The following is a 10,898-nucleotide window of genomic DNA, read 5'->3' on the forward strand; positions in this document are numbered from 1 at the left end:
ACACTCCAGCTCTGAAAGTATTCGACGCAGTATCCGCCGGGGGAAGAAGAGGAAAAGGAAGACCTCCACTCCGTTGGAATGAATAGGTGGAGAAGGACCTGGCTTCACTTGAAATATCCAATTGGCGCCACGTAGCAAAATGAAGAAACGACTGGCGCGCTGTTGTTAACTCGGCTATAATCGCATAAGCGGTGTCTACGCCAGTAAAGAAGAATACTTTTTTTTGGAGAAAATATCATTCATTTCTTAAACAATCCAAATTCAACTTTTTTAATAGGTCACAGCTTTGATTTATGTAAGAAATACTTAGAGAATCACATAACTAGAATTTCCAAGAGATTCGTAAGCGCTTAGGTAACTGTGTATTGGTTAACTCTGAAATTGATTTGTACCACATTATATAATTATATGATATCTATACAAACACACTATCAGTTGCATTGCTCAAAAAGTGTTACTGGAGCTATGTATGTCAATACAATAACAAATGTACTTGAAATTTTCAAAGTCACACAACTTGAAATGTGAATAAACTTCAAAAATTGGAACGACAATAACATGACTAGTTTTCAGAGAATTAATTGGTGTAATGACAAATAAGCACAAAAATTGCAACAAGGTGACAACAACAAACGAGTCAAAGCCACATCGCAAGCCAAAAAGGGGTAAAGTAAATCAAATTGCAAAAAATCAGCAAACTTTAAAGATATTTGCGATAATTTTATTAGATAATACATAATTGTTTTATGTATATGTATTTGGTACATTTTTAGAAAATTCGCGATTTATTTATGCATAGAAAATACTTACAAAGAGGTGAAGCTGGTTACTCAGCGCAAAGTGACGCATGCGCTTTAAGGCATACCGCACAATGCTATGTTTGTATGTGAGTAACTGTGCGCTTTAGGAGATCAAATAACTGTGCGCAGCGTTTGCGTCACGTTTCTTTGGTTGTTGTTATGTTTTTATTACAATTGTATCTGCTTCTTGTCGCCACCACTTAAACGACAGACATATTTTTTATAACAATGTTACAGATATTATTACACTCAGTTGGTTTTCTTTTTACGGAAATAATGCGGAGGGGCTTGCTGGGCGTCTGAACCAGTTTGGCTAAAGTTCAATTCACTCTTGGACAGCACATGCTCACCTGCGCTCAAGTTGGAAAATTGGTTAATCAGACAGTGTGTGGTCAAAACATGCAGCCGATTGAGCATGTGCATATGTATAGACATAAATCAATGTGTAGATATATATTCAAAACTTTGGTACAGCAGTGACTCATGTTTGAGAAATTCCTTGCACTTAAAAATATCAGTGTAATGGCTGTGTGGAACATACTAGGTGTGTCCTAAAATAACCGAACATTTTTCATATTTAATAATATGCAAATTGTATTATCTTCAGTTCAGGCGAATATGAAAGCTGATTGATGGGAAAAAATCTTTTCTTATTCAAACTCAAAACTTATAATAACTTATTTTGTCCTTTTTTAATTCATATTGGAACGAAACGTGCAGACCCCTTCTTACCCAAATCTTCAATAAAAATTTTTCAAAAAGTGTTTTTTCATATTTAATCCTTCAGCCAACATTCTCGTAGTAAAATTTGCATCGATAAAAAAAAAGGTTCAAGGACTTTTTCAACCAATTTAGCACAATTACGAGCTGCTAGACATTTAAATTCTTCCTGCCATTTCGAGATCGTATTAACCACCTGTAAACATGGGTAAGTATCAAACAATCATCATTATAAATTTTTCCATCAATTCGTATGTCTCACCGATTTTTTGAAGTAAGTGTCATTTGTAACAGAATGAAGTACCTATTTAATGCTGCAAAGTTCAAATATATAGCATTAAATGTTGTAAGATTTAAATATAAAATTCGGAAATTTTAGGACACACCTTGTATGTGCATACCCCTGTGTGCTTATCTCAAATGTTTTTATTTTATTATTGAAAGTTTTTTTAGACACGCTAACACATGCTTGTAGGAGTCGTCTTAAATTTCCTTTCTCGACGTACAAATTGTGTCATTATAAATGCATTTGTCGAATTTGTCAACTTTTCTTTAAACAAATGATATAATAAATGTATACATTGCGAAAAAAGCACCCGGAAAATGCAAAGTGTATTTACTAAGACAAATATGAACGCGATCTGTCAACCAGTTTGTTTACAGCAGCTGCTTAAGTCGGTGCACCTCAGTAGTGCGTAGCAATTTTTACGAATGGATAAAAATATCGAAGAAAAGGTTTGTATCAAATTTTGTATTTCTAACCACGTTTACTGTGCGAAATCAACGCGAATATTGGAAAATATTTCGGTAATTCAGTTTAATCAAAAACACAAGCCTTCAAAGACGATCGAGTCTGGACGACCTTTGACCTCTTCAACTGAAGAAAATATTAAAAAAGTGAAGAATATGGCACTTGAAAATAGTCAGGCAAGTGTTATAGAGATGGCAAGAGAGCTCGACATCTCTTGTGAGTCAGTTTGAATGATTCTCGTTCTTGCTCGACTCGTCCCGATAAAACTGAATTTTCTTCAAAAAATGTACCGTAAACAGATTTCTTTGGGCATGCATGATCGTGCGAATTCCGATCCCACATTCATGGAGAGCATTATAGCAGCCGATGAAATATGGATTTATGTGTTTGACAGGTAAAAAATTCCACAACTTTAGGAATGGAGGGAAAAAACGGAACGAAACCAAAACACTACGCCAAAGCTACTAAAACATCAAGATTATGTAAATTGTTTTTTTTTTTCATATTAATGGGACAGACAGTCAATAAGGACTTCTATTTGGCCGTATTAAGGCGTTTGCGTGAGAACATCCGTCGAAAACGGACGGTATTGTGGAAGAACAATCCATGGATTTTACACGAAGATAATGTACCATCCCATCAAGCCACGATTTTGACCGAATTTAAAGCCACAAGCCCAATGAATTCAAAAGAGCAACCACCATATTCACCAGATTTGGCTCCCGGTGATTTCTTCTTTTTTCCTAAACTGAAATTGCCACCCCGTAGAACATCGGGGACTTAAAACAAAATTCAATTAGGATCTGAAGGCCTTTCTTATAAAAAGATTTACGAGGACTAGGAAAATCGTTGGCATAAGTGAATTTCATCTGGTTTTATTGGATTACTTTGAAGTTGACCAAATTAATATTGTAAATATTTTACGTGTTACTTACGATTTCCGGGTACTTTTTTGCCACAATGAATATGTATATATTTATATATATTACTTAATTTAAAAAATCTTGCTTACAGTTGTTGACACACGCAATATGTATATGCATTTATGCAGACGTTTTCTTGAGAAACAGGTGACTCTTCTTTTCACATTTTGTTAGTGTAAAAACCTATATCTTCTTTAGGGCTGCTGACATCACGCAAACATCCATAACTTGTATACAGTTACGTGTTGCAACGACTAGCACGATCCACAGTCATACCAACATTTCTAATAAGCAGCTTCTAAAAACACGCGATATATGAGTTTTCAGAGTTTTGCGTGTTTTTATATCAATTACTTACATTATTGCACGATTTCCAGCTAAATGAAGTGACGAAGTTGCTGGGAAATTTGCATAACTTTTTCATTTCCCTTTCAATTCATTCATAAGAAATAAATTTTCCATCTCAGTTGGTAATAGTGACTACCACTTAGTTTTACTTAGTTTTTTTCTACATGTTATTTTAGTTTATAGGTCAAATAAAGCAGTTTGGGGCCCTACCCACTGAATAGCTCCATTTATATTCATATATAATACATGTATGTTCCCGCTTTATACCGCAATTATCTTCTAATGAAAAACTAAACGTGTCATGGCTTTCTTGTCATTTGATCGGAGCTATTCTATATAATTAGTAGGAGCAACAGATTCATCCACATATTACTATAGTAAATAGTAATAAGTGTAAGTAAATTATTAATTTTTTTAATACATAACAACGACTGTTACTTTACTATATAAGTGTATGAAATAGTTACATATAATTTTCCACAGATTCAAAACGGATCTTACCGACATAATCAGTGAATCAGTGAAAAGGCAGGTGAGGCCTTCGTAGACAGTTTTTTATACGGAATTTGAGGTCGATACCTATTTTTGGCACCATCTACCGAAAGGGCGATCATGCCACAGCAGGCAAAACTCCGAGTTTAGAGACTTGTGGTCAAACTATTTGTCGTATCAAATTACTAAAAAGAGAAAGCTTGGTGCTTGGCCAAGACTTGCGAAAATGATGGCAACAATTATAGCGTAGTATGTCATATACTCGTACATATGCATTTGCAAATATTTATTATATTTTTCGTAATAATATAATACACGTAAGAGGGACATCAGGTAGAGCGCAGGTTGGTTGATAGTTTACTAATAATTTCTGGTTAACCAACTGGCTTAATACTTACAATTTTCTGTTATTGATTCGAATTTATATAATTTTCATTAAATGAATATTTTTCAAAGCAAGTTTTGATTGAAAATCTATAGGCTGGCTATCTTGATACTTCCCACCACCAGAAAATATTTTAGAAGATGATTTAAGAGCTTTGGAGAACAATTTCACATTTTTATAAATTATAAATAGTCTGATTCCGAGGTTCTTATTAAAATCAAACCTGACTCACAGGTATTTAAATTACTCTTGGTATTCCTATGAACTATTAAGAAATTCTCCATCAGTCTGCAAATGAAAATTCGAAAAATAACTGAAAGCAAGTTAGCAAAGAGTTGTCCTTTTTTAACATCGAAAGGTGACTTTATGACCATTTAAATATGTAACAATAAGATGAGCTCATGCTTATAAATATCAAGCATTAAAGGATTATGTTTTTTTGCTACATTAATATTGCGATAAATTGGCGACAAAAACACTTTCATGATTGCGTATGTTCTGAGCTCACATTTCTGTTGCGAAGTGTTTGGATCATCCCATAAGCATGTCGGTATGTTGTACAGACACAGTTAGTTATCAACAGCTGTAAAAGTAAGTCCACAACGAGGTAATAATTATTTTACTTCCGTTAATTGTTGTTGTTTACCAACAGATATGAAGTTCACAAAAATAGTCTCGCTTTCTGACTCGGTGTTGGCAGTTTTTTACTTAGCAAAGTAAACTGTTATCTGTAATGTTTTATTATTTTATTAACATATTTATGACTCATTAATTGCTGAATTAAACACCATAAGACAAATGTGTAGATATACACATATATACTTGTATTTATTTAAAAAAGCTGACATATATTTTTTATTGAATATGAAGTCAATGAACATCAAAAGCGCTTACTAAAGTAATCGCATAAGAGAATAAAGTATTTGTTAACCTAAAATTTGTTTGTGAACCAAAAGCAATACACTACTAACGGGTGATCCAAACAGAACTCCTCTTTTCAATAGCCCTTTTTCGACAGATCACGCGTGTGTCGTCCAAGCTGTCACGTTGTTTTTGTTCAGTATGGTTTGTAATTTCATCATTGAAGAGTACGCAGTGAAGAAAATTGGTAGCAGCCCTAGCTGAGAGTGTACATGGAGACCGTGGATAGTGAATTCGACACCGTTCACAGCAACTCGGACTGTCGTATGGAATGACTTGGCGAATTTACGTCGAGATCTGAAATTGAAAGCGAGAAATATATATCCTGAATAAGAAATGAAGCCGTTCGACCTTCCCAAGCGACATCACCTCGCTCTATAGGCTCTTGAAAAGTTCCAACAAGACCCGAGGGTTTCGAGCCAAATTTTGTTCACCGATGAGGCCTATTTCTGGCTCAATGGCACGTAAACAAGCAAAATTGCAGCATTTGTTACGAAGACCAACCTAAAGAGATTCAAGAGCTATCATTTCATCCAAAAAACACAACGGTTCGATGTGGCTTGTGGGCCGGTGGAATAGTCGGTTTAAATTTCTTCGAGAATGATGCCGGTAGTAACGCAACCATCAATCGCGACCGCTACACACCATGATAACCGACTATTTGATAACTGAAATATAAGCTCGTAATCTCATCGACAGACACCGCCACTTACCACACGTCGTATCAGTAAATAGATTTATTGAGGGCCGGTCGATTGGCAACAAGATCATATGATATCACACCGTTGGACTTTTTCCTGTTGTACAGTCTAAAGTCTATGCGGATAATTCCTTTTCAATTCAGGTCTTGAAGCAAAACATCACACGTGTCATTTGCCGGTAACCAATCGATATGCTCGAACGAGTCATTGAAAATTGGACACAACAATGGACCATCTAAGATGTAGCGCGACCAATATTTGACAGAGATATTCTCCAAAAAATAAATGCCAAAGAGTGTTCTTTCGAACCTCGAAATGGATCACCCTATATACAAAAAAAAATGATATAAAAAAAGTTGAGAAAGTATGCAAGTACCGTAAGCTATACAATTTCACACCTACGATAAATGCTTAGGTAAATAAAATCAATAAGTTATTTTACGATTATCCAGCGAATCTTAATAAATATGTACGAATAAATTTTGTAAAATGATTAAAAAATAAGAAAACACTTTACCGGTTGCACCAAAGCTAAAATACTCTTCACAAATTAAAACATTTTCCTTGATGAACTTGATCGGTCAGTTTGTGTGTCCTATAATAATCCGATCTGAACAATTTGTGAAAAGATTATAACGTGGCCTTGGGAATATTGCATGCCAAATTCTGTGCTGATAAAAGATCTTGATTTTGATCGAACAATTTGTATGACAGCTATGTACTCGTATATGCTACAGAAGTCCGATCTGAACAATTCTTCTTAGATTATACCCTTATTTTCAAATTTCGTGAAGATATCTCGTCAAAAGAAAAATTTTCATACAAGAACTTGATTCGGGTCATACAGTTCGTATGGTTCCGAGCAGCTTCTTAGAAAAAAAGGACGTGTGCAAAATTTCAGATCGATATTTCAAAAACTAAAAGACTAGTTCACGTATATACAGACAAACCCAGAGACGTGGCCAAATATACACATATTTTTTTTATAGGGTATCTGAAGGTTTCTTCGGAGTATAACAGACTTCGTGGAAAATTTAATATATTCTGTTAACATTCTAGGGTATAATGAATGCAAAGCGGAAACACCATCCGGTATCGCACAAAGTAAAATGTTTAAAATATCAGAACTTTACTTCGTATGTTAATAATTTATAATTGCTGTGATAAGCTATTTTGAACTAAACGTGAAATAAATGCTTAAGTCAGCTTTGAAAACTTCTACTAAAATGACCCGAAAAATTCTTTTGTCTGAGGCTGCCTAAACAAATACTGAGATACATTCAATAGCCTACATAGTGAACTAGTGCTACTGGGAGCGAGTGGAAATTAGTGAACCCCGATGTTCACGCTTAATGGCCTCATATTGATGACAGCCGAACTTACAAGTTTAGACAACTGATATGCTTGTATTCACGTATTCACTGTTCAATAAAAAAACGAATTCTTATCACCTTGAAACTCATCACAAACCGATATTGAGGGGTAGATACTTCCGGCTATCATCAGTTTGACCAAATTCGGACATTTTTCGCTATCTTAAAAAGTTGGTCAGCTTAAAAAATATACAAGTATGCGGCGTAGTAGTAAGAATGCTTTAAAACAAAATGAGATCGGAACTAAAAAAATTTCCTGCAGGGTACATCATCGCATGTGTATGTATACACATACATATATGTATATGTATAACTGTATACACAAATTGATAGTGCTTCGGAGAATTGAAGTTAAATTAATTTGATAACTTCTTATCAACAATTGCGAGAATGTGAATTCCATAAGTATGAACAAGTAAATCACTTCACAATAATACATGCCACGTTGAACCCTTCTCTCTACTATATTTATGCCTCTAATCATCATGCCGCGACAATAACATTGCAAAGAGTATTTGAGATACTATTTATTTCCCAACCTTTGCTTTGAAAATCCTTCCGACGGCATTAGTTTATTCTTGTTTCACTTGGGAGTGGCCAGAAACGATTATTTTACATATGGCTCAAGCAGCTCACGACTTTCGGTCTTAGATAAAGTATCCTCTGAGTAGCCAAAAAACAAGCGTTTGAACGCGAGCTAAAGTGAGAAGGCGAAACATCCCTTCCCAGGGTTGTGCGTTGGGTTTGGGATTCACCACATCCAAAAACACTCTGAAGGAAAAGAACAAATCAGCCTCGGTTGAGAGACTCCCCTTTAGACCTTATGTGAAAAAAAGCCCACCTTCAGCTAACTGATTGGACCAAATCTTCGTCGATTTCAAAGCTGTTTTTTACAGTGCGAAAAAGATCTGTTTTTATGCCACTATGTCTGACAAAATCTGATGAGTCGACGTTACAAGTTTCCGGGAGAAAGGTACTGCGGAAGATTTATGGTCCTTTACGCATTGGCAACGGCGAATACCGCAGTCGATGGAACGATGAGCTGTACGAGATGAAAACACTCCAACTCTTAGGGTATTGGATGCAGTAGACGCCGGAGAAGCAGAGGAAGCGAAAGACATCGACACCATTGTAAAGATCAGATGCAGAAAGAATCTTGGAATCTCTTTCACACCAAGAAGCTGTTGGAACCACTATGGCATATGTATAGCTGCCATACAAACCGAACGATCAGAATCAAGTGTTTGTATAGACCATTTTTCCACATGAGGAGATATTTTAACGAAATTTTCATGAATTTATATTGTTCAAGGCAATGAAGCAATCTCCGAAGAAATTGTTCAAGTCCGAGCACAATAGCACTGGCGTACAAACTGACGGATCACAGTTCTTGTTAGGGATGTTTTGCAATTGTGGAGGGTATTACAGCTTCGATGAACCGATGTTAACGTGTTTTTTACAATTATTACTACGAATTAAAACTATTACTGCGTTTCAGAAAAAATAAAGATTTTGAAGCACGTTTCAACCACACCTTCTCAGAATTAAGAGCATTGAACAAGCATGAACCATTTACACCCACTGAGGGTATAGGAAATTTGAAAAATTCGAAAATTATTCAATAGACGATAAGTGCAAATATCTATGTGGTATATATAGTGTTTATTTTCTTTGTATACTTACATTGTGAATAATTGATTTCCTATTACAGGCAACGGCAAATAAATCACAGCAAAATACAAAGAACTGAGCTGCTTACTCGCTACGTCAATTACGTCAATTCAATTACACAAAAACTAACTTTGAAAACTATACACACACAAACACAATTATTAAGGCAAATTTCTGTGAAAAAAAACACAATTTAACATAGTGCGGTTTTCAGCACAATTATTACTTAAAACATCAGTAGCACTTGTTTCTTGTAGGAAAGTATAGGGAAACTTTATTGAACTTGCAGAAGCGTACGCAAATCTCACAGACTGAAGAAACTGAAGTTACACTTTTTTAAAAGTATGTATGTATGAATATATTAATGTACGAATTCTGCCTTCCGGTCCAGCAATTGCTGCGAACCGCAATTTTGGCTGCTGCGAATATTTTATGAAAAAATTATGTGGACACTTTTGGTTCATGCAAAGACGGACAAAACTTCCCGAACAGGTATTTTTGCGCAATCAAAACGCTTTTGACTTTTCTATTGCAGACATACATATTTACATGTGTAAACACATGATGAACTAAACGGCAGATTAATATTGCCGCAGACGCATTGAAAGTGACAGTTACTGTCACCGGTTTTCAATTTATTGTTTGTTTTTTTTTTATGCACAAAAGTAGGTAAGTGGCGACATGGCAGGCGGATCAGTGATAGTAATCTCGTCACAAACTTCACTCAGCACTTCAACTCTGCACAATCTTTTTAAATTATTTTTCACTTTTTTATTTTCAAAATTTTTCTTCATTCATTAAACCACAGATGTACTTATGTATGTATGTATGCTTGAATATAAGTAGTACATTGTGGCAAATATCAAAGATGAAAGTAAAGATCGGCTGAGTAACGCGCGTTGGCAGCCACACTGATTTCGTTGGTTGATGCTGCCGTTGCCACTTGACGGTTGACGATTAACAGCACCGCGCGCCTGCGCTCAACCAATCCGGCACGGCGCGCTATGGATCAACCAGTTTCGCGGTCGTCAATGCAACGCACTCGCGCGCGCAGTGACTTCTTACACACATACACAAAAACAAAAACACTTTCACGTTCACTTTTCAATCAACGCTCATCAATAATACAACACAATTAATTGCAACAATTGCAATGTTAATGCGATCACTTATTTTCCAATTCGCAATTAAAACGCACCAATAATTCATGAAAATACACAATTTTGCTTCAAAATCAGTATGAATCCGTAAGATAAACAGAATTAACGCGCGGCTACTCGATAAGCGCGCCGTTTCGTGCGCTGTTCGCCGTCCGTTGCAAGACTGAAGTGCGATCCGTAAGAAAACTGTAACTGAAAGTACACAACGGCGACGCAAACGCCGCGCCATTCACCGCTCACCGCCGTTTGTCCTATATGCCTTTTGCCTACGCTCCGCGCTGTTAAGGCAACCGACGTTCGTTCGCAATGTTAATGACGATTGCAAATACACAAACAAAAGAAACTCTATCAGCAACAACACCAACGCTTGCAATACCAACAACCATGAGACGATGGAGACGACAGCGACCGCGTTGCTTGAGAAGCTTCATTGTTTTCGCTTAGCGCTGGAAATGTTATTATATTTCACCCGATTGTTGTTGTGGACTTGAGTCTGATCGCGCTTGCCATTGCGTTCGGTGAATAGACGAGGCAGCGTTTGGCCGCTCGATAGCCACTCATTCTTATTGCGAGCGCTTGGTGTTGGTGATTAAGACGGCGGCGCCGATGACGCTAACAATGCGTTCAACTTCATCGGCGCGCCGTTTTGAGTG

The 10,898-nt window shown here is 36.2% G+C and overlaps 1 protein-coding gene across 1 annotated transcript in view; it reads right to left on the minus strand.

Moving 5' to 3' along the window:
- Window positions 1–10,414, minus strand: part of LOC105224774 (ephexin-1) — a 100,993-nt gene extending 90,579 nt beyond the window's left edge. The window contains exon 1 of the mRNA XM_049458275.1: window positions 9,098–10,414. The gene's annotated coding sequence lies outside the window, so the exon portion shown is untranslated. The remainder of the gene's footprint in view (window positions 1–9,097) is intronic.
- Between the last annotated feature and the right edge of the window lie 484 nt (window positions 10,415–10,898).

Source organism: Bactrocera dorsalis, chromosome 5 (genome assembly GCF_023373825.1).
Source record: "Bactrocera dorsalis isolate Fly_Bdor chromosome 5, ASM2337382v1, whole genome shotgun sequence".
Classification (NCBI taxonomy): Eukaryota; Metazoa; Arthropoda; class Insecta; order Diptera; family Tephritidae; genus Bactrocera; species Bactrocera dorsalis.